General features: G+C 53.0%; 1 long non-coding RNA gene across 1 annotated transcript in view; it reads left to right on the top strand.

Annotated features, from left to right (window-relative positions):
• Positions 1 to 17172, top strand: part of LOC118669651 — a 103669-nt gene extending 86497 nt beyond the window's left edge. Inside the window, exons 2-3 of the long non-coding RNA XR_004972080.1 lie at positions 1858 to 1903; positions 16624 to 17172. This is a non-coding gene — a long non-coding RNA (uncharacterized LOC118669651). The remainder of the gene's footprint in view (positions 1 to 1857; positions 1904 to 16623) is intronic.
• The last annotated feature ends 4699 nt before the right edge of the window (positions 17173 to 21871 follow it).

The following is a 21871-nucleotide window of genomic DNA, read 5'->3' as shown; positions in this document are numbered from 1 at the left end:
CAAGGTGGCACCCAATCCGGGACCCTTCAGTCCGCTGGCCCACACTCTGTCCACTGAGCTAAATCAGCTGGGACCCCCTGAGCAAACTTTGCTTGGCTCCCTAAGATACGTGTCTGCACCTGGGAGACAGCAACTTCCTCCTTTTCTGGTTCCTCTCAATGACTTTCTGTCTAAAGATGGGCAACCATGGACCCAGTCACTTGTTTTTCAGGAGTGGGAACAGAGGGATCCCAGGAAACCCCATCCCTTGGCTTAGTGCCCCATGTGTCCAGGTGTGTGGGCTGGAGGGAGCTGGGACCTGGGACCACACCACATGTAGGTCTGTGGTGGCTGTTCCCTTGAATTTAAAGGCACCAAATGTAACTCTTGTTATTAATAATCAGTGGTGGGAAGTTCAGATACCACCGATGTTTCTATTTTCCTGGGCAAATTCATGTTTTTGTCTATATGATTTTGGAGAGCTTATTTTTCTTGCATGGGGACATGTTTTCTAGACATTTTCGGTTCTAGTCTCTACAGGGTTATAAGCCTGGTGGCCTATGTAAATAGGTATAGATCTTCTGAGGAAATCTATAAAAATATGCAGACTCGCCCTCCACAGAGCTGGGAGATTTTGATGACTTCAGCAATGGTGGCTGGCGGGGCTGCTTTTCCACGGAGCTGGGTGCTCACTGCCTGGCCAGCAGCTCTGGGGGCTGCCTGGAGGGCTCCCTCTGGCTGTGACCACTGCTGGGCAGGGAGTTGGCCGCTTGAACTGCTAATAGGTTTCTTTAAAAACCAACACTTCACCTGCTGGTGAAAACCCCATTCAACAGGTGAAAAATCATTGTTTCTAGTCAATGGGAAATGGCTCTGAGATAAGGAAAGAAAGAACTATTATCCTGTATAATAAAAAAATAATATGCAAATTGGCCCTAACGGCAGAACGACCAGAATGACTGCTGGACCAGTCACTGTGAGGTGCACTGAGCACCTCTTGGTGCCTTTCCCCAGCCGGCAGGCTCCGATCGCCTGATGGACACCCGCGGGGGGGGGTGGGGCCTGCGAGGGGCGGGAACAGCTGACCTCTCGGTCCCTTCCTCCGACCGTCCTCAGGCACCGATCACCCGATGTCGAATGGGGAACTGGGGGTGGGTGGCGGCGGGGCGGGGGCAGAGCCAGCTGCAGGCAGCTGGGGAAGATGGCCCTGATCACAGGCATGACTAGGGACCATACCCACGCATGAATTCTGTGTGCCAGGCCTCTAGTTGATAATAAAACAACGCATGGGGACATATTTCTGAGTGAAAGAAATATTCTGAGTGAAAGAAGCTGGTCAAAAACCAGTGCGCTGTGTAGTTCTATTTGTAGGAAACTCTAGGAAATGCAGATGGGTTCCTGGCGACAGGAAGCAGATCAGCTGGGCGGGAGGTCGGGGACAGGACTGGATACATTTGTCATCTTGATGGTGGAGATGGTGTCACTGATATAGACATTTTTCAAAACTGACCAAACTGTACACTTTAAATACAGGTAATTTATCAAATACCAATTATACTCAAAACTGCTAAAAGTGGGAATCTGTGAGAGCCGCTTGTTAATGTATCCAAACATTGATCAGTGGGTAATTCGTTCTGACACTCACACCCCACGCCCTGAGCTGACCCCAGGCCCCCGGGTGAACCAGCAGGTGCTGGCTGCTCAGTGTCACAGCCGAGGGGGCAGGGGAAGAGGCCTGAGGGCTCGGGGAAGATGTGAGAGTTAGGGAATGATGTGGCCCAGGCCCCGTTAGCCACCTGATGCCTGGCAGGTGACAAAGACGCTGCTTTGCAATCGACTTAATGTGAAAGTCACCCTCATCCTCTGTTCCCCCCGCAGGTCACCGTGACCGAAGAAGGAAACCGCGAGGCCTGCGAGACGGGAGGTAGGAATTGCTGCCCGTGATTTATAGTTTTAATTAAGAGCTTTTAAAGCTTTAATTAAAAAGGTACATGCGCATTTAGTATTTGAGAAAAATGCCTTTGTGTTTGGGTCAATTGAAGAACATGAAATAAAATGAGACACATATTTCTAGTCAGAAGCTTCAATAAGAAGCAATGTACACAATTAAAAAGCAAATTTAAACTGATTTGGGCATCACGGCTGCATCGTGGGGAAGGGGCTGCGGGAACAGCGCTTTGCTTTATTGCAGTGGAGCTGGGTATCAGGTTCACCCAGCAATGAGCTGCCGCCCTGCAGGCACACGTGGGAGGGCTGTGAGTCTGGGGGGCCTGCAGCATCTCCCCACCTCTCCCCCACTCGTCTGCTGGGTGTTGTCCTTGGCATTTTTCTTTGCTTCTCAGATGTGGGAATTCGTGAACAGCATCAGGTTCACGTCCTATGTAGTCATACCCGGGTCTACCATGGCCACGGGCTCGGGGACGTGGGGTCCGGAAGGACTGACACCCTGAGGACAGTCACCATGGCCTTGGAGATGCCACAGCTTTGCCCCCAGGTGGGTCAGGAGCACCTGTGTGTGTTTGGGCTGCAGACCCACAGGAGTGTGGCTGCGTGTGACCAGGAAGGGTGGCTGACCCCGTGATACGGGCTTGCTCTGACGCTGGACTCTGGACCCGTAGGTTGGTGGCAGAGGAGGGGGTGGGTGTTGGGACTGTGAGCAGTGCCCCCTAGCTCAGGCTGGCAGTTGCAGCGCACTGGCCACTGAAGCCACAGAGCCTGGAGGTGTCCATGTCTGCAGGGTTGTGCCACCACGGGTGACTGATCCATGGGCTTCGCTGGCTGGACCCCTGCACTCACCATGTCCTCCTAGCCGTGCCCAGTGGGACGTTACCACAAGGCCTCAGCCCCCAGCATCTCCAGAATCCCACCTGCTGGGCTCTTGTTGGGAGGGGCACCCAGCACCCTAGGTCCCATGCTGACCTGGGCCTTCCCAGGCTGGGTGTGGCCTGACAAAACCACACGGGCTGGACCTCTGGGTCCTCAGGGCTACCTGCGGTTCCTTTTCTAACCATCCGGGATGCTCCCCTCGGCGCCATGGCGGCTCCTCCTCTCCCCTTTTTGGTCACTCCTTATTCCTTCTCAGGAATGGTGTCCCTGCCTGGCTCTGGGTCTGGCCTTTGGCTGGATTGGACTTTGGGTCCTGAGCCTCCTGAGGGTGACCGTCAGCTGCCACTGACCCGTGTGTGCCTGGCTGATGAGCCCACCTCATGGTCTCTGCTTTAAGGAGTCCTGTATTTAGAAGGTGGATGGATTGTACTAATTAGGTGAACAATTGGCTTCATAAATGAGCAACAAAGAACCATATCAGACAAGCTGCCTTCGAATAACAAGCCTGAACTCTACTTGAGGGGACTGTGTAACTACAAAACGCGTGTCCTGCCCATATTCAGGAGCTTGTCCTGCACCAGATACCAAAGAGGAGAAGAATCCGTCCTGGGGGCGTTTCTCCGTGTCCCCAAGTCCTTTCCAAACTGCAGCCTCCAGCTGCTCATCTTGTGCAAACCACGCCTGGGGAGGTCAGCGAGAAACTCTCTGGATCAGAACACAGCTCCTTCCAGGAATGAGAGCTTCCTAACTTGGGCTGCGGTTTCAGGCGCAGGAAGAGCTGTGACTGGAATAGCTCAAGGGCCATCGTCCAGCCCCACTGGACATCCGCTGGCAGGCATCTTCCCCGAGGTTGTGCAGGATGTCGGCCCGCTTGGTACCAGGAGGGGACACGCTTACTGAACTTCTCACCTCCTGGGCCACAGATCAAACAGAAAGACATACATCGTCAAACATTCGCATCACGGAGCAGCTGCAAAACTGGCTTGTTTATCCAACCGCACTTGGAGCGCGTGAGAGATCAACACCAACTGTTGGCTTCCTTCAGAGAAACATAATGTTTTCATAATTAAATGAAAAGGAAAACTGCGAAGAACTGACACAAACTTTCAAAAATTATCCATGCGTGGTACTGAATCATGCCAACCCCCACCGCCACCCCGGGTTTTAGGGAGCAGAGCCTCCCCTGCCCTGGCCCTGCCTCTCATGTCCTCAATGGTGAAGTGGGCCAAGCTCCACCCCTCAGAGGCCCTGGGATAGCTCCATTTGGAGGGACTCAGCCGTGGCCAAGGTTGCCACCCTCCATCTGAATGTTGGTAGTGGCAGCAGCATTGGTTGCTCCTGAGGGATAGGAGCTTGGGCTTCTGACCACCGGGTTGGGGCTGGTGGTGTCCTGGCAGCAGAGCCCATCGCTGGCATTCGGGTCAACGGTGGTCATGTTGGTTTCCTCATCACAAAGTACCTCCCACACGGAGCAGACCTTTATGGGACACTCCGCACCCTGCCCTGAGCTGTGCCCTTCTACATTGTTCTCTCTCTCCATCGTGTGGTACTTGTGTGGATGGAGCTCATCTCATCCTGTCCTGACCAACGTCTACTAACTTCTTCCATAGGTTCCATCCTTTTCTCTCTCTGGGTGCCACCCTTGGTGATTTCCTCAGCTGTCTTACCAAATCTGCTATTCTTTCTTCAGCTGTGTCTAGTTTATGACTTAACTCATCTAGTGACCCGTCTTCATTCAGTGTGTAGAATTCCCACTTGAGCCTTTTCCTCTGGCATATACATATCATCATAACACACACACACACACACACACACGTCAATTTGCACGGTTCTTGCTTCTCTATGAATATTTTAAAATACGGAAGAGTAAAAGGCCAAGATGATTTTGAAGAATTGCGTGGATTATCTTGTCCAACTAGATATCAAGGTTTATTGTGAAGCTGAAATGATTAATCAGATTGAGAACAAGTATACTGATAGATAGACCAATGAAGCCAACTTCGCTGCCCAGAAGGAACCTGGCCTGTATTATACAGGAAGTTGGTATTAAAAATCACCATGGGAAAGAAAAGTGTTTAGTGAGTAGAGCTGGGAGATTGGTTACCCCTGCAGCACAAGCAGGCCCTATTTCACTGGCGACAGAAGAAAACTTCCTTAACTGCCTGTGTAAAAGGACACACTCAGAGTTTTAGGTGAGGGTGGGTAGGGTGTGTTGATGACATCGTGATAACGAAAGCGTGAAGGATCTGGGAGGTGAGGGTTGCTTCTCACTGCACTTCTCATCACCACCCTCCCCCCAAAACCACAGAAAAAAAAACCTTCCCAAGGAAAAAGCACCTTAACCATCTATATATATAAAAGCCCAGTGACCAGAATGGCAGAACGACCAGAATGACTGGTGGCTATGATGCACACTGCAGCAGCTAACCAGCCTCATCCGGGCCTCAATCGGGCCCCCTCGCCCCCAGCCGGCCTGGCCCCTGATCGGCTCCCCCCACCCTGATCGGGGGTGGAGCCAGCCAGCCAACCACCTGCGGCCCCTCCCCCCCATTGTCCTGCTCCTGATCAGCTCCCCCAATCCCAATTGGCCCCCCCACCCCGATTGGGGCTGGGGCTGGCTAACCAGCTGCCATCAGCCCCTCCCCCCACCCCGCTGGTCCGGCCCAATAGGCCCCCATCGGGGCGGCTGGCCGGACCCCACCTGTGCACGAATTTGTGCACTGGGCCTCTAGTAGTTAATAACATAATTACAGACTAGGAGAGGGTGTTTGCAATGCACAAACTGACAGAGTTGAGATTACACTAAATGAACCCTTACATGTTAAGAAAAATAGGAGTGAGTAGATAAATGAGCTAAGATGCCAAGAGAAATTCTGGGGCAGAAGAAAGGAGAAAGGACCCCACTTGTAGTCCCACCTGCAATTAAAGTGCCACAAACACACCAGGCAGGCCTCCGCTTCCCGCAGGGTCCAGCTGCCTCAGGCTGCCGGGCGGGAGGCATCGTGAGCTTCGTCAAATGCAGCCGCTCCCTGCCTTCAGATCACGTGGATAAGCTCTGTCTGCACCCCATCGAGGTGAAGGGGCGTCTGCCTGCTGCAGCCCCTCAGAGTTGGGGTGGAAACCCCGTTCAGTACCTGCTGTCCAGAATGAGGGTTTTCAGAGCACACACTCAGGTGGGCTCCACATGCTTCATTACCACGCATGGAGATTGCAGCCTAAGCAATTTCATGAAGACCTCTCAGCAGCGTGCTGTAAACATTCTATTCTGAGCATTTCATTTGTCTGAGAGTGGCTTCTATTCATTTATGACCCAGGGAGCCCACATCTCAGTTTTACCAGGTTTAGTAGGTTATAAATGAAGAATAACAAATCTTCCGCTACATGAAATTACTAGAAATGAGCCAAACAGGTGCATAATTGGCATCTGAATGAGTTTGAACTATGACCTTTTGTATACAATAACAAAATCTGGCGATTACTCTGTGGGGTTAGCTGCAGGTAATACAGTTGGATTTGCTCAAAAGACATCCACTTAATGGTGTCATTTCTATAATTAGCATAGGCAGCTAGAAACCCATTTCCCATAATGGAATACTGGGGGTTCAGATACATTTTATTAGACACCGGGGTTTCTTAAGTTCAGCACGAGAAAGGCCTGCAGGAAATAAAAGGATGCAATTTCATCATGGAGTTGTAGAAGCAGCTTTGAGAGCATAAACTTTGTTTTTCAAAGTCAGGATTTTGACGTGATAATCTCCTTATATAAATATATGTGTAAATAGGCAATTACATCCTATTACAATGTGCTAGGCTCTTAATTTAGCAGACATTCAATTGAATGGAATTGGAAACTTAAAGAACGGACCTTAAATTCAGTCTTGGAAAGAGCATCAACTTTGTTGGTGTGTGTGGATGTCCCCTGGTGGGCTGGGTCCCAGCATCCCACACCCTTCTGTGTTCACCCCAGACCTGGCGTGGGGTCCCTTTGTCCCATCCCCACACCCTCCCACCTGACACTCCCTCGGACACTCTGGGCCTGTCCCTCTTCTCTGCTCCTGCTGATACCAGGCTGGCTGCGTGGTCACTACATCCCCCCTGCTCACACCATGCAGACCCAGAGGTGCTCATGACTCAGTAGCCCTTCCAGACCATCTCGCTTCCTGCTAGACCCGTGGTTGGCAAACTGTGGCTCGCGAGCCACATGCGGCTCTTTGGCCCCTTGAGTGTGGCTCTTCCTAAGCCTTAGGAGTACCCTAATTAAGTTAATAACAATGTACCTACCTATATAGTTTAAGTTTAAAAAATGTGGCTCTCAAAAGAAATTTCAATCGTTGTACTGTTGATATTTGGCTCTGTTGACTAATGAGTTTGCTGACCACTGTCTAGAACCTGCATCCTTCAGACCCCCTGCCATCCACTGATGCACCTGTCGTACTGTTGTACCGCCCCCACCTGTGGGCACCCGCCACCTGTCACTCCCTCTTCATGGAAAAGTTTAGCACCAGCCACACATGTATCCACCATCTCAGCAACCTCAACACAGAACCTTCCATTCCCCCCGTTAGATTCTCCAGACCCTTGGTGTGTGTGTGTGTGTGTGTGTGTGTGTGTGTGTGTAAGGAGACTTACGAACTGGCTCCTGTGATTATGGTGGCTGACAAGTCCCACAATCTGCAGGTGAGTCAGCAGACTGGAGACTCAGGAATAGCTGGTGTACCAGCTCAAGTCCAAAGGCAGGAGAAGGAACTGGTGTCGCTGCTGGAAGACAGGCAGGCAGGAGGAGGTTCCCTCTCACGTGTGCAGGATCAGCCTTGTTCTCTTCGGACCTTTAAGGGATTGGGTGAGGCCCACCCACATCAAGGAGGACAATCTGCTTCATTCAGTCTCTCGACTCAAATGTTCATCCATCCAGAAACACCCTCACCTCCACACCCGGATAGTGTCAGTGATCTTCACTGCCCAGGTGTCTGGGCGCTCCGGGGCCCTATTCTTACTACTGAGCTCTGTCGGGTTTGGGCAAACAAGGCCCGCCCTGTACCCAGAAAAGCATTGGTGGTGGGAACTGTGGCCATGACAGGGGAACGGGTGGGCCCTGCTCGTCCCCAAGGCCGTGCCCAACAGCTCACTTCTGGTGAAGGGAGGGGGACTGTGTCCCAGTCTAAGCGGCTGGGGAGACGGAACTGCCTGTATTTATGCAAATTGAATGAAACCGACATTCAATGAAATCTGGGGCATGGCAGAGAAGTCCAATGTAATAAGATTTACTGTATGTCATTTAAGGAAATAGAAGCAGCAATTCAGAAGGCTGTTCTCAGAACACTCGGGGTAAAACACACTCAGCTCTGCAGCGAGGAGGAGAAAATCGGCTCTCCCACCCTCCACGTCCAGTCACAAAGGCAGTTAACCCGACAGGCGCTCAGCCACGGAGCCCTGGGACGCGGGCTTGCTTTGACAGCCATCACGCTCAGCGGCCGGCAGGCGGGCATCGCAGCTTCGACGGCGTGTGAGCTAGATTTTCGTAAGTGACGTAAATGGCCAGATGGGATGTACGATAGGGGAGGTGCTCTGTTTCCACAGCCCACATTGTGGACTTGAGCCCCGTTTACATAAGAAGTCGTGTTTGGGTCTCACTTGCGAACCACATGGACAGACGCTGTTGCCAACAGTGGGGGCGAAGTCAGCAGCGGCAGGTGCCGAGCACACAGATGTCTCTCAGGCTGAGTTGTGGGACCTGCTTCCACAGCGCCCATTCACACCCACTTGAGACGGTTGTGGAGGAGCCACGCCGAGGAGTCGCACCAACGAGGATGGTGGTCCTGTGCGAGCATGGTGCCCATGTCTTCCTGGGCGTCATCGCGATTCTCGTGGCCAGGACTGCGGTGCCTCCCCCAGCGCAGCGCGGGGACCTCAGCCAGGCCTCACTTTGACCTGTTCTGTCCTCCGTCCTTGTCCTCAGTCCTTGTCCTTTCGCGCTCTCTTCATCTGCTGGGAACCCCAAAAGGCCACAGTCCCCACAGGCCAGCACTGCATCCCCTGATGGAGCTCAGCCCGGGACCCCACTTCCTGCACCCCAGTGGCTCCCTCTGCTTTCGGATCCAGAAGAATTAGGTGCTGGAGAAAGTCGGACTCGGAAAAACTTAATAACCTGCCGCTTTTATAAATCGGGAGGCTTACAGGAAACACGACGGAACTTTCTGTGATAAAGCCCTGTTGTGCTTGGTGGGAGTTTTTCCCTTTGGGGCTCTGCACAGGCATGGAGGCTCAGGAAAGTAAAACCTTTGTTTCTTTGTGCCAAAGCTGCTCCTGGTTTTTAACTGAGGCTGGAAGCCTCTCAATCACCTGCAAATCCAAGCAGATTCAAATCTATCACCGCTGCTCTGATGACATTCTCCCCCCTCCCACCCCTGCCGCCCTCCTCCTGGGACCTGCACAGAGCCGCTCCCCAGGCCGTCACTGGGACGCGCCTGGAGGTGGGCCGGGAAGGATCTTGGTCACATTAATTGTTCGGAGAAGAGTGCTTATAAAAGCACCCTGGAAAATGCAGTAAGTGTCCACCACACACACGTCCTATGCAGTCCGTCTGAGAAGCCTAAACGCATCATCTGAAAACCGATGGGAATGAACACGGAGGATGGCTGATAGAGGCCACACCCAAGCCACCGGGCCTGTCCCTGCCAAATACTAGCAGCGGTCAGAAGGCGCAGTGAACAAAGCAACTTCATAGCAGCAACCGGACATACATTCCTGGGTCAGCTCCAGCCCATGCAATCTCATTGGAAGCCATCTGTATATTTTACTGAAAGATATAAACTAAGACGAACAAATGGAGGGATTAATAGCTCAATATTCTAAGCATGCCATTTCCTCCTAATTAATCTGAAAGTGAAAACCCAGTCAAAACGCCCGACGGCTCAGATGGTTGTCAAGATGAGCGAGCGAACAGAGGGGCCGGGGTGTTCATGGCGTTCAGGGGAAGCTGCCCTGGCAGATACGACAGTGTTCAGGAGACAGAAGAGAGTGGAGTGTGACTTAGGCGGGTAGAGAATGGAAAACCCGAGAAACAAGACGTGCACGGAGCCTGCAGACGGCATTGTTGTAGAGGCTACAGGTGGCTCTTAAATTAGACATAGAAAGGCTGGGTTGTTGGCTAAAAGGTAGCGGGACAACTGCTTACATTTGTGGAGAAAAAGGTACATTCAGTTCTTCAAACTGCAAACAAAGTCAGCTCTGGATTGATGAAATATTTAAAGAGCAGAAACATGAAGGCACCAAAGTAAGAAGAATACAAACAGGTGCTTTTCCTGACAGTACGGATGCTGGGCACGTCTGGAAGCCCAGGGCTCTAGGACGTGGTGGTCTGGGGGGAGCTGAGGCTCGTGTACACCCACCGCACGGTCACCAGTGGGTGGTCTCGGCAAAGGGGCACATCGCTCTGTGCCCAGTGTTCTCACCTCTGAAATGGGAATGACAAGGCCCCTGCCTTGTGGGGTTATTCCCAAGATGACACGAAATGGCACGTCATGGCTAAGAATAGAGCGTTCGAGAACCGTTAGCTACAGCATCGTGTGCACAGGTAAAGGTGAAGCACAAAGCGAGCCCACGCCATGAGCAGGTATCAGAGGACATTTCCTTGCACCTGATGGGCGCTGCCCGGGGCCCTGCAGTTTGAATATTTATGTTTCTTCCCTTTGTGGCAGCGTCCCTCCTGTCCCTTTATGCACGCGCACAGTCATGCGGCCGTTGGCTGTCAGCAAAGCCCAGGGGGACAGCTGGGCTGCCCGGGCTGGACCCGGCCTCTGGTCCCGCCAGCTTTCCTCTCTGTTTTTGAGCTCAGGGCGCTCTGGGTGAAGAATCGGAACATACAGACTGGAAGGAAATTTAACACCGAACCCTCAACAATGAACATTGGTAGTTCAATGGGAAGGTGACACACACACTGCCATGGTCATCTCCAGAGAACGGACCTTGGGTCATTTATTTTATTGATCTATTTATTTTTCTGATTTGGGGGGAGATCACCGTATCTTTGAATTGCTTGTGCTGTGAAACATTGTTAAAATAAACAGCAAACCAGCAGAAGGAGATAAGCGGTGTGATGGTGGGGGGTGAGTGGTAAGTAGGAGGGACTGTTAAACTTGCCATGAGGTGGGCTCCGTGCAGGAAGGGATGTCTTGTTTTCAAAGTCTCTCTGTAGAAAAATGTATCTACATTTGTTAACGCTCCACCGGCTACTTTGTAAGTTTTCCCCATTGACCTAATCCGGGTCCCCAGCTCCTAAGACTGTCTATGTGCACCCGCCTGGGTCTGGGGAGGGCAGGTCCTGTCTCCAAGGCCCAGGCAAGGGGGCAGCCTCCCTGGGAGGGGCCATAAGGACATCCTCCCAGTGGGGTTGTTCCTGTGACCCTCACTTCGTTGCTCTAACTGCACAGTCCGTTCTAAGAAAGGATGCATCCATCCTAGTTTATTTTTTTAAAATACCACTCCTTTCATTGTTCAAAAACTTGGTTTTGCAACACCAGGACTTTTTCGAAAACTTTTAATGAATAATTCATTCTCGAATACAAAGTTTCGGGACTTTACTGATGACATAGAATGTGTCCCTTTTTTTTATTATTTCTGGTAGATGATCCAGGTTATTCAATTTCACTGTCCCACGGGGACGTTTTGGGAAACCTGCCTGACAGTCACATCGCAAGTGAAGTTTTAATATGAACCGCAAACAGAGAGGACCGGCGACTTTATCATATTACGAGATCATTTATTCTATACATTTGCAGCAAAAAGTTATCTGTGGAGTCTCAATTTTATCACCGTCTGCAATTTAGATGAGCCTTTTTTTATTGGACCATAGCGATTATGCCACCGTGCACCTCAGCAGCTGTTTAGAATAAGACAATCCTTTTTTTTTAATGAAGTCCTTCTCAACCCCCATCTCAGACTTAAGGTAAAGAACTCTGCATAATGTCTGTCTATACTGTAACATTTTCTTACTTCCACATGCAAAATGAGTCTGTTTTTAAAACAGCCAACATCAGCTGAAGGATCGCACGGTTTCACAACCTACTCATAAACACTCAGTGATCTCCGAAGACATAACAACGTGAATGAACACCCGGCTTTGGCAGAGGAACGGTGGTTTTTATGGTAAAAAGCAAGGCGTTCATTTCCATCATGCTGATGTGGATGGAGGATGTGCCTCAGGAACATGTTTCAGTTCCTTGGCATGTCAGACGAGTGAGGGTCCGGGAGAGAGGAAAGCAGCCCTTGGACGTTGGAGCTGGCCTGGTGCCCCCCCCGTCCCAGCACAAAGCCCCCTGTGACCACAATGGGCCAAGACAAACAAGACCCCCGTGACGTCATCTGAACACAGACATGTGGACAGCGTCCAACCCCAGTGACCAGACTCCCATGTGTGGGGAGAGATCTCCCCGCAGACCCGGGGCTCTGCCCTCTTTGTGTCCAGCTTCCAGCCCAGCGACTCCAAATCTTTGTTGCATAAATCAGTGAGTCAACACAGACATGGCAGGCCCTGCTCTGTTAGGCACAGGCCGACGATCGATCTGAGGACGGATTTTAAAATGTCCTTTGCAGGACATGCAGGTTGGTTCCTTTAACACATACTTAACCCTCAAAGGGAGCCTTCCTGTCCTTAGGATCTGGAAAGACAAATCTATGTGAGGGGGGGAGAGGCTACAGCCAGACACACCCCATGATTCTTGGAGGCAATTGTGAGCAGCATTCGTGGGAGAGGTTCCAGCATCCGGTCCCCAGCATCGGAGGCCCAGGGTAGCCGTGGTGACTGGAGAGGGACTTCTGCTAAAACCCTGTCCAGCTGCCTCTCCTGGGATCACAGCTCTGTGGCTTCCAAGCTGTGACAATGGCCTTCTGGAAACGCCAGCTCACACGTCCTCTGGATAGAGCCCGCTGGGGCTGAATCTCATGTGGACAACTATGAGCCCGGACCAGACCTGACAGTCCTGGCCCCCTGAGTCTCTGAGCTCCTGCTCTTCATGGAACCACAGAATTCCTGGCGTCTCAGCCCCATGCAGGATAAACTACCACAGAGCCCAGCCAGAGCCGACTGCTGGGATCAGCTAAGCCCTCCCAGGTGACCACGCTGGCGCCGTGGATCCAGAATCTCTGCACGTTCCCAGTTTTCATAAGTTAGACTTTATCTGGGCGATGCCCTCCCTTCACAGGCCCAGCGCCCTCGAACCCATCCCCACATGCATTCTTCACTTGCTGACATTAGTGAGTAGGTCTTAGGATTCTTTCTGTGGGGGTGTCTTTGCTTGGGTTGGATGTTACAATTAGCTTCCTGGTCATGAAGTGTCTGTTATAATGGAAGGGAGGGGGTTGTGTGAGCACGTGGGCCTCCTGCGCAGGGTCCCACCTGGTGAGGCCGGTCCAGGTCCCCGGCAGGAGCAGCGCAGCAGGGTAGAAGCGGCTGGTGGTTGGTGAGGGGCCCTGGACTCACCGTGATCCCCCCAAACACCCCTCCTCTAATTGTTCATCCCCTCTCCCTCCCTCTCTGCTTCTCACTGCAGAGATCTGCAGAGGCCACAAATATAACAGCCAACGTGTGTTATGATTGAACAGCCCTGGAGCCAGACTCGGCATGGACTTCTGGCTACGAGAGACGAGGGGTTCATTTAAGGCAGCCAGATTCTCCCAGTTCCTTGATCGTATCTTAGGCTGAAGAATTTCAGCTTGGAACTCGCTTTATTTTTAAGTTTCCATCATAATTAGAAGCCACCCACCTGATCACCAGATTTGTTTCCTGCGAACGCTTCTGGTAAGAATTCTATTGAGTCGGATCCTCAGTTGCAGAGGTTCCAGCACTGATCGATCACTTATCGGCTGTTCACAGTATTGATTGCTCAGAGAATTTATGGGGAGTAAGGGAACGGAGCAGAGATGATTCACAGGCAGGAGTGAGGCAGCCAGGCGAGGCGTCGGCTGGGGGCGAGTCTACTGGAAGCCCCGGGAACAGAGCCCTCCAAGCACAGGGATTCCTGACTTGTCCCAGGCCCATCGGGAGGTCTGACCTCTGACTCCCCTGCTCACGACACCACTGCGCCTTGGCACCGCTCACCTTGCTTTCCGGGCCTGGGCTGTGCTTGGCTGACCTGGGGTGCACACGCCCTCATATATGGGCAGCCCAGACCTGCAGGGTTTGGAGCAGGAAGGTGTGCTATAGTCATTGCTGGAAAAGCCGTTCTGCACTTGAGGCCACACTTGCCAGCCCTCTCTTCCTTGGTTGACGGCTGTCCGTCTGAGCTTCTGCAAAAACAAACAAGCAAACCAATCCGGGTCTGTCGCCAGGCCTGCTGCGCACTGGGCATTTCTGGGGTCGGTCATGCTGCGGGGGCCTTATCACGGGCTTCGGTAAAAGTTCCACAGGCGTGACTCTGTCCGCATGACTCAACTCCACACCCTCCTTCCCTCCGTGCCTTTGACCTAGAAGATAAAAGATTTATTAGGCGCCGGAGAAATGGAATATATAAATGGGCACGAGAATGCCTCTGCAGTCACTCTGCTTAAGTGGGTGACACCAGATTCCTGACGACGAGTTCCCTTTCTCTTTGAGCACATACAGATGCATGTCTACCCCATGCACATGCAGATGAGCCCTGTTTGTGGCACACGCTCTAAACTAAGATGCAATGGAGTTGTAGTCATTAGATTCTGCCTTATCTACCACAGCACCAGACGGTTAATGTAATTAATGATGATTTTTAAAGTTTCACTGACTTACAGGGACCTATGAGGTAACCTTGCCAGGGTCATCTCATAACCGAAAGTCTGGAGAAACAGAACAGAGATAGACAGTTTAGATTAAACAAGAATCCGAGCTGATACTGGAGTCCTTGCATTCGGCGTCACTCATGCTGATGGGTACATTCTGACTTGGGGTGTTAAGCTGGGCCCCCTCCAAGCAGGGAGGGCCTCTCTGGCTGGCTTTCTGCAGACACTGGAACTCTAAGGGCAACTGAAGACGAGATGCACTGAGCCCAGAGAGCCTTCTAACCCACCTCGCACCATGCATCTATTAAGCGCCTACTATGTGCACACAACAGGGCTTGGGCACAGCCATGAATGAGGGTGATGAAGTCTCAGAAACTCGAGGGGTTCTGAGCGTCATCTTGGATGGGCACAGAGGGGGTGGTTTGGTTGGGGAAGACACACACGGGGTGCCATCTCCAGGAGAAGCAGGGATGAGTGACTGAAAGTGGGCAGGACCTACAGGAACAGTTTTGCCAGTGGGCCACCCTGGGAGGCTGTGACCATCCAAGTTAGAAGCAGGTCAAGGCATGGGAGGTGGAGATGCTTCAGAGGGGAGGGCTGGGCTCATCCGATTGGCGGGGAGGTGACTATTTCTCACGTGTTGCAGTTGAGATTCCTGCGGGCATTCGGGGGAAGAGCTTCCCAGACAGTGGGCTGCCCATGACCTGGGCTAGAGCTCAGATTTCAGTTTTCACATATATTTAGGATAATTGGCATTTCTGGGAACTTCCGTTTCCTTTGATTTTTTTCCCACAGAAAAAGGGAAGCTTTCACACGGAGGATGTGTCAGGCGGCGGTTTGATTGACGCCAGCATTTTGAGAGAATATTGCATTTTATGGGAACTGTCAGCAGGGCTCGGAAGGAGACGTTTTATGCTTTGTGGCACATCCATGTCAGTTCTGTCGGCTCCGGGACCACGCTTATTGCGGGCTTATTAGTTCCAAGTGCATGACTCACAGTTTGCATCTTGAATGCCACGTCTGCAAGTTGTTAAGTTTTCTACTTTCATTTCTGCTGGGAATTCTCGGGAGAGGGGCACTAACACTGAGCTGCCAGGAAGCGGCTCTCCTTGCCTGTCACCCGCTCCTTCAAAGGCGACGAACGGGAGGAAACCAGCAACCTTGACTCCATCCAGCTGGCCTCTGGCAGGCTCCGTGCTCCTGGGGAGGTGTCCACCACCATAGAGGGGCCCTGTCTGTCCGTCTCTTACCCGTGACTGCAGGCGAGTAGTCACTGCGACGCTATTCCTCAGCAAACCAGACGTCATGCCCGGCCCTGGGGCAGTTTCATCCCAGATACCCTGCCCACTGGCTGGGCTGGGCTGCCGTAGGACTCGGGTCCCAAGCAAGAGTTCTTTGGTGCTGCCTGGGCGGAACGTGCCATATCACCTGCTCTTCCCCCGGACCCCAGCACCAGGCAGACAGTCTCTCCTTACCTTCTGGTCCTGTTACTCTTGTGTGCAGTGTGGCCAGCAGGTACGGCCTCCCCAGGATCTCTGCAAGCACCCTGGACCCTGCAACATCAACACAGACCCGCCGCTCAGAGCAGTCCCCCCTTCTTGTCCTAAGTGGTTTACTGAGAAGGTGCTCACTGCCAGAGGACCAGGGGCCGGGGGGCGGGGGCCGGGGAGTGGGGAGCGGGCGGGCAAGGCTGAGTGACAGCTGGGGGCCTTGCTTCTGTCCACGGAGGTTTGCAGAACAGACGTTCCCGAAGCGTGTGCATCCTGAGGACTTGGGATGGAATTCTCCTTCCCTTTCCCTCCTTCCCTCTAAACGGTCCTCATTGTGATTCTTTGGTTTTCAGCATTATTCCATGGATTGCCTTCAGACTCCTCACCTTCCCTGTTTGCCAGAGGGAGTGACGAGATCAATATTCTCTCAAGCAGTGAGGACTCTGAAAGCATTTCTGCACTGGTTTTGAAAGCACACAGCTTGGGAGCCACGCCTTCTCTCCTGTGGTCCTAGAAGCGTGTGTTCCCTGTGTGTCCCAGCCCACTGGCCGCACTAACAACACGTTCTTCTCCACGTCAGGGCAAACTCCAAGTATCATCGACGCTGAGCATCGAAGGAGTTTGGCCTCATTGTCCCTGCATGTCCCTGTCTGCGTTGAGGCAATCCTGAGAGTGGAAGCACCCCGTTCAAGATGACCGGCTTCTGAGCATCGTGTTTTGTCTGATAAATTCCCCAGCTACGGAAACAGAAGTGTTCCGTCTGCACTCACTGTAAGTACAACCCAGGTCTCAGGTTGTAAGTACAACAGCAGGTCCTCAAACAACATCATTTCATTCAGCTTCGTCTAGTTACAACGTGGATGAGTGCGTAGGAGCTCGGCCCTGGTTCATGTCCGTTAGCCTGTAGTAAAATGGGCTTTGCTGTGCGTCGTCTCGCCACAGTTCCAAGAACTGATCGACGACGCTAAGTGAGGACTGACTTCATCAGTGCCCGGTCCTGTGACCCTGCGTCTGGCCCTCTGTTCTCAGGCCACTTCATTTTGCTTTGAGGTGCTTCTCGTTTACCAAACTGTCCTCTTCCAGGACAGACGGTGCCCACGTGGACGGCCCCCTCCCTCACCTGCAGAGAGAGGGCTCGGCTTCCAGGGCGCCTTCGAATTGAAGGCTGCTTCAGGGGCAGGCGGGTGCAATTGCTAAGAATGTAGTCAAGCAATTAAGTGAGCGAGAATGTTTCATGGTTTTAACCACTGGAGAGAAACAGCATTGGTTTGTTTAACTGAAGACAATCCATTATGTTCATTCCTAGATACCTATGCTGCGATGTGCATACATTTCTACTTCTTTACAAACATGACTCCTTTGATGTAATTAGCTTATCATGTGGCTGTGCATCATTTTACAACTTTGTTGAGGTTAAGTTAATTCATCACCGACGGCATTTGGTTGCTGATGGCTTCTCCGGGTGTCCGTCCCTGAGGGGAACAAACACGTGCACGGAAACTCGGTTTGGTTTCACGAGGGACAAAGGGTGTCTCAGACAGACCCGCAGGGGCCGGTACAGTTCAGCCCCGGCATCCAGTGGACGTGGACATCAGGGTCGTGCAAAACAGCTAACAAGGCCAATGTGGGGCAGCTCTGGGGCATGTCTGCATGGAGAGGAGGCTGGACATGGGGTGCTGCCCCCAGTGAGGCAAATAGCACCCACCCCGGCTCCTGGGCACCTATGCGGGAGCATCTTATGTCATTGGCGTTTCCTAGCAGCCTGGTGGCCGGCCAGGTGCTGCATCAGCTCTGTGTAGATGACGGAACCAGCCCTCTCTTCGAGAGGCTATGGTCTGAGCCACAATGGTCAAATAACTAATGATCAGGAGAACCAGGGACCGGGACTTCCTGTGTGCCCCCTGCCCTCTCACTCCTGCCTGTGGCCCGCACTGCCCCGTAGGATTCCTGCTGGACACTCCCAGGATCCCTCAGCTGGTCCTCAGCCAGGAAGTGGAGCTTGGTCTCAAGGAGGAAGGGCAAAGGGCTGCCTACCTACCTGGGTGAGACAGGGCCTGGCTTATGTTGCAGGTGTGTTTCTGAGCCGGGTTATAGGTTGTGAAAGAACCAGCTGGGAAGCCAGGATTAGGGGGAAATGCCACTGGTGTCGGATTTAGAAGAACAGAGTCTGACAGAATCCGACTAGTTTCATCACAGTCAATGAACACATCAGTGTGTGGGTGCGCCCACCTGGTATCTTCCCCAACACTAATGAGCTTTTTATTAGATGATTTAAAAGACAACAGTGTTGGTCATTAACTTCCCCATGAATCATTTGAATCATGTTTGTGGTTACTGAGCTGAAATTCAACCTTAAAGCGTGTTGTGATGTATTTTTGCAATAAAAAGATCAACTTCATTTAAACAATCACTTTTTAAAGCCCTGCCTGCACCGGTAGGTTTCCATGGATCAGATCATCAAAGGCGATGTTGTCCTGACCTTCCACACAAGTTCCCCGCTCGAGGCAGATAAACCATCGGTGCTTCGGCTCCCTGACCAGCCTCGAACGCCGGCCCAGGATGGTCTAGGCAATGACTGACTTAGACCGAGGCCCCCCAGAGCAAAGCCATGGTCAGAGCATCAAACACAAAGGCCGCATTTCAGGGGACATCAGTCAGTATTATTCCCCAAGGGTGGACGTTGGTGAGTGTTTCCGGCGTCTTGGTTTCCAACGTCTTGGTGATATAACAGTGCAGGTTTCCTTGGGAAATCCGCTCAGACCCAGCATGTTTCTTCTGTTGCCCATTATGGGAACAGGTGTGGGAAGTGAGCAGTTTCATCGCCGTGGCTGGGATTTGGGGATGGATCGTCTCTACCTGATTCTCAGCATGGCCACCAGGTGATGGCGGTGCTTCCTCTCTGGTGCTCATGGTGGTGAGACGTGGCCTGGAAGATATCCCTCTGACGGGGAGCCCATCGGCCAGGCCAGTACGCTGGGCCCTCCAAGGCGTGGAGCAAGTCACCCACAGTTCTTAGCTCCACTGCCCTATGCTGCGGGCCTGTGCAGGTGTAAGAAATATGGCGAGCCCCCAAACTCAGGGGTCCTAGAAAAACCAAATCATACTCGGGAACCAGGCAGCAAGGCAAGAATCCTTACTTCTACGGAGAAGGGTTTGCAGCACACGGCCTGGGAGCACGCGCACTCTGAGCAGGTGGTCTGCTTGGCTTTTTAAGCCTGATGCACGGCCTGCCCCTCACTCTTGATTGGAGCTCAAGTGCACAGTCTTCCGCGATTGGCTAATTCAAAGGGAAGGGTTGGCCTTTGCCGTTTCAAGATGCCAGCCCCCAGGGAGCTGCAAGCCATGCGACCAACATGGCGGGTGCCAAGTCACGTGGTCAACATGGCGGCCGTCTAAACTGTTCTCTGACAGGGAAGATAACTTATTTATTCTCACACAGACAAGTCCCGGAAAGAAGTGGCTCGGCTGGAATGGTTAGGGAAATCTTGGGGACAGGCTTGCTCTCCTGCTGGCTCTCAATAAATGCCATCTGGGGGATGGTAGGCCTCTGGGATGGCCCTGTTCAGATTGTAGGGTAAACAGACACAGGCCACGGTGCCAGGGGAGTGTCACAACTTGTCTCACAGGACAGAGGAGCTGTTTCCCAGGACAGAGGAAGAGGAGGGGGAGCAGAATGTGGGGAGTGTCTCTGGGATGACACGGAGGCCTCAAGATGGTGGGCAGCTGAGGGCAGATCAGGGCTGGGATGAGTGGTCTAGATCAGCCATCGCCAACCTTTCAGACCTCATGGACCACCAGAGGTCCTCGGACCACCGGTTGGCAACCGCTGGTCTAGATGGAGGACAGCTGAGGCAGAGCTGGGCTGAGTAGTTAGATGGAGGTACACCAGAGGGCAGAGCTATGGTGGGATGAGTGGTCTAGATGGAGGACAGCACGGGGATGGAGGACTGGACACTGGATGTACGTCCCTGTCCTAACAAAGAAGTCTGTTTTCTGCCATGGATGTGTGGACCCCACATGGAAATGTAGGTTCTGGGATGTAGGTCTGGGCTCTGGCATGGAGGTCAAGGCCCAGGCTGGAAGTCTGAGTCCCGCCATAGAAATATGGGTCCTAACATGAAGGTCTGGGCCCCAAAATGAGGTCTGATCCCTGGATGGAGGTTTTGGCCCCGGGATGGAGGTCTGCCCCGGGTTTAAGTCAGCACCCCAGAGGGAGGTCAGGGACCTGGATGGAGGTCCCAGTATCGCTATGGAAATAGGGGTCCTGAAAAGAAGTTCTGGGCCCCGAATTACTAGTAAGGTCTGATCCTGGGATGATGTCTGGGCCCCGGGATGGGGGTCTTGGCCCCTTGATGCGGGTCTTGGCCTCGGATGGAGGTCTGGGTCCCAGGATAGAGGTCTGGGCCGCAGGATTGACATCAGGTACCCGGATGTAGGTGCCCTGGATGGGGGTCTGAGTCCCGCCACAGAAATAGGGGTCCTGCCATGGAAGTCTGGGCCCCAAATTGAGGTCTGATCCTGGGTAGGAGGTCTGGGTCCGGGGAAGGGGTCTTGGCCCTGGGATGGGGGTCTGGGTCCCGGGATGTGGGTCTGGGTCCCGGAATTGAGATTCCGGCCACAGGATTGATGATAGGTACCCAGATGTAGGTGAAGGCCCTGGATGGGGGTCTGAGTCCCCCCATGAAAATAAGGGTCCTTCCATGAAGGTTGGGCCCCGAATTCAGGTCTGATGCCTGGATGGTGGTCTTGGACCTGGGATGAGGGTCGGGGCATCTGGATTGGGGTCTAGGCCCTGGTAAGGAAGTCTGGGTCCTGGGATAGAGCTCCGGGCCCAGGATTGAAGTCACGGCCCCAAGTGTAGGTAAACTCCCCAGATGGGGTCAGAGTCTTACGATGGAAATATGGGTCCTGCCATGAAGGTCTGGGCCCTAAATTGAGGTCTGATCCTGAAATGGAGATCTGGGTCCAGGGATGGGGGTCTGGACCCTGGGATGGGGATCTGGGCCCAGGGATGGAAGTCCAGGCCAAGAATTGATGTTAAGTACCCGGATGTAGGTGAAGGCCCTGGATGGAGGTCCGAGTACCGCCATGGAAATAGGGGTCCTGCCATGAAGGTCTGTGCCCTTAATTGAGGTCTGATCCTGGGTAGGAGGTCCGGGTCCTAGGATGGGGGTCTGGGCCCTGGGATGGGGATCTGGGCTCCGGGATACGGGTCTGGGCCCAGGGATGGAGGTCCGGGCCCAGGATTGACATCAAGTACCCGGATGTAGGTGAAGGCCCTGGATGGAGATCTGAGTCCCGCCATGGAAATACGGGTCCTGCCATGAAGGTCGGGGCCCCGAATTGAGGTCTGATCCTGGGATAAAGGTCTGGGTCCTGGTATGGAGGTCTGGGCCCCTGCACTTGGGTCTGGGCTTGAGTAAGGAGGTCTGAGTCCCTGGATAGAGATCCGGGCCCAAGATTGAAGTCAGGACCCCAGGTGTAGGTGAAGGCACCTGATGGAGGTTCGAGTCCCGCCATGGAAATAGGGTTCCTGACATGAAGGTCTGGGCCCCGAATTCAGGTTTGAACCCTGGATGGAGGTCTGGGCCCCGGGATGGGGGTCTGTGCCCCGGGATTGAGGGCCAGGCCACAGGATATACGTCAGGTACCCGGATGTAGGTGAAGGCCCCAGATGGGGATCCAAGTCCAGCCATGGAAATAGGTGTCCTGCCATGAAGCTGGGCCCCACATTGAGGTCTGATCCTTGGTAGGAGGTCTGGGTCCTAGGATGGGGGTCTGGGCGTCTGGTTTGGGATCTGGGCCTCGGTAAAAAGGATGGTGCTACT

The sequence above is a fragment of the Myotis myotis genome, unplaced genomic scaffold (genome assembly GCF_014108235.1).
Source record: "Myotis myotis isolate mMyoMyo1 unplaced genomic scaffold, mMyoMyo1.p scaffold_m19_p_15, whole genome shotgun sequence".
In the NCBI taxonomy this organism is placed as follows: domain Eukaryota; kingdom Metazoa; phylum Chordata; class Mammalia; order Chiroptera; family Vespertilionidae; genus Myotis; species Myotis myotis.
Note: the sequence above shows the minus strand (reverse complement) of the source record. Positions and strands in the feature narration are given on the sequence as shown.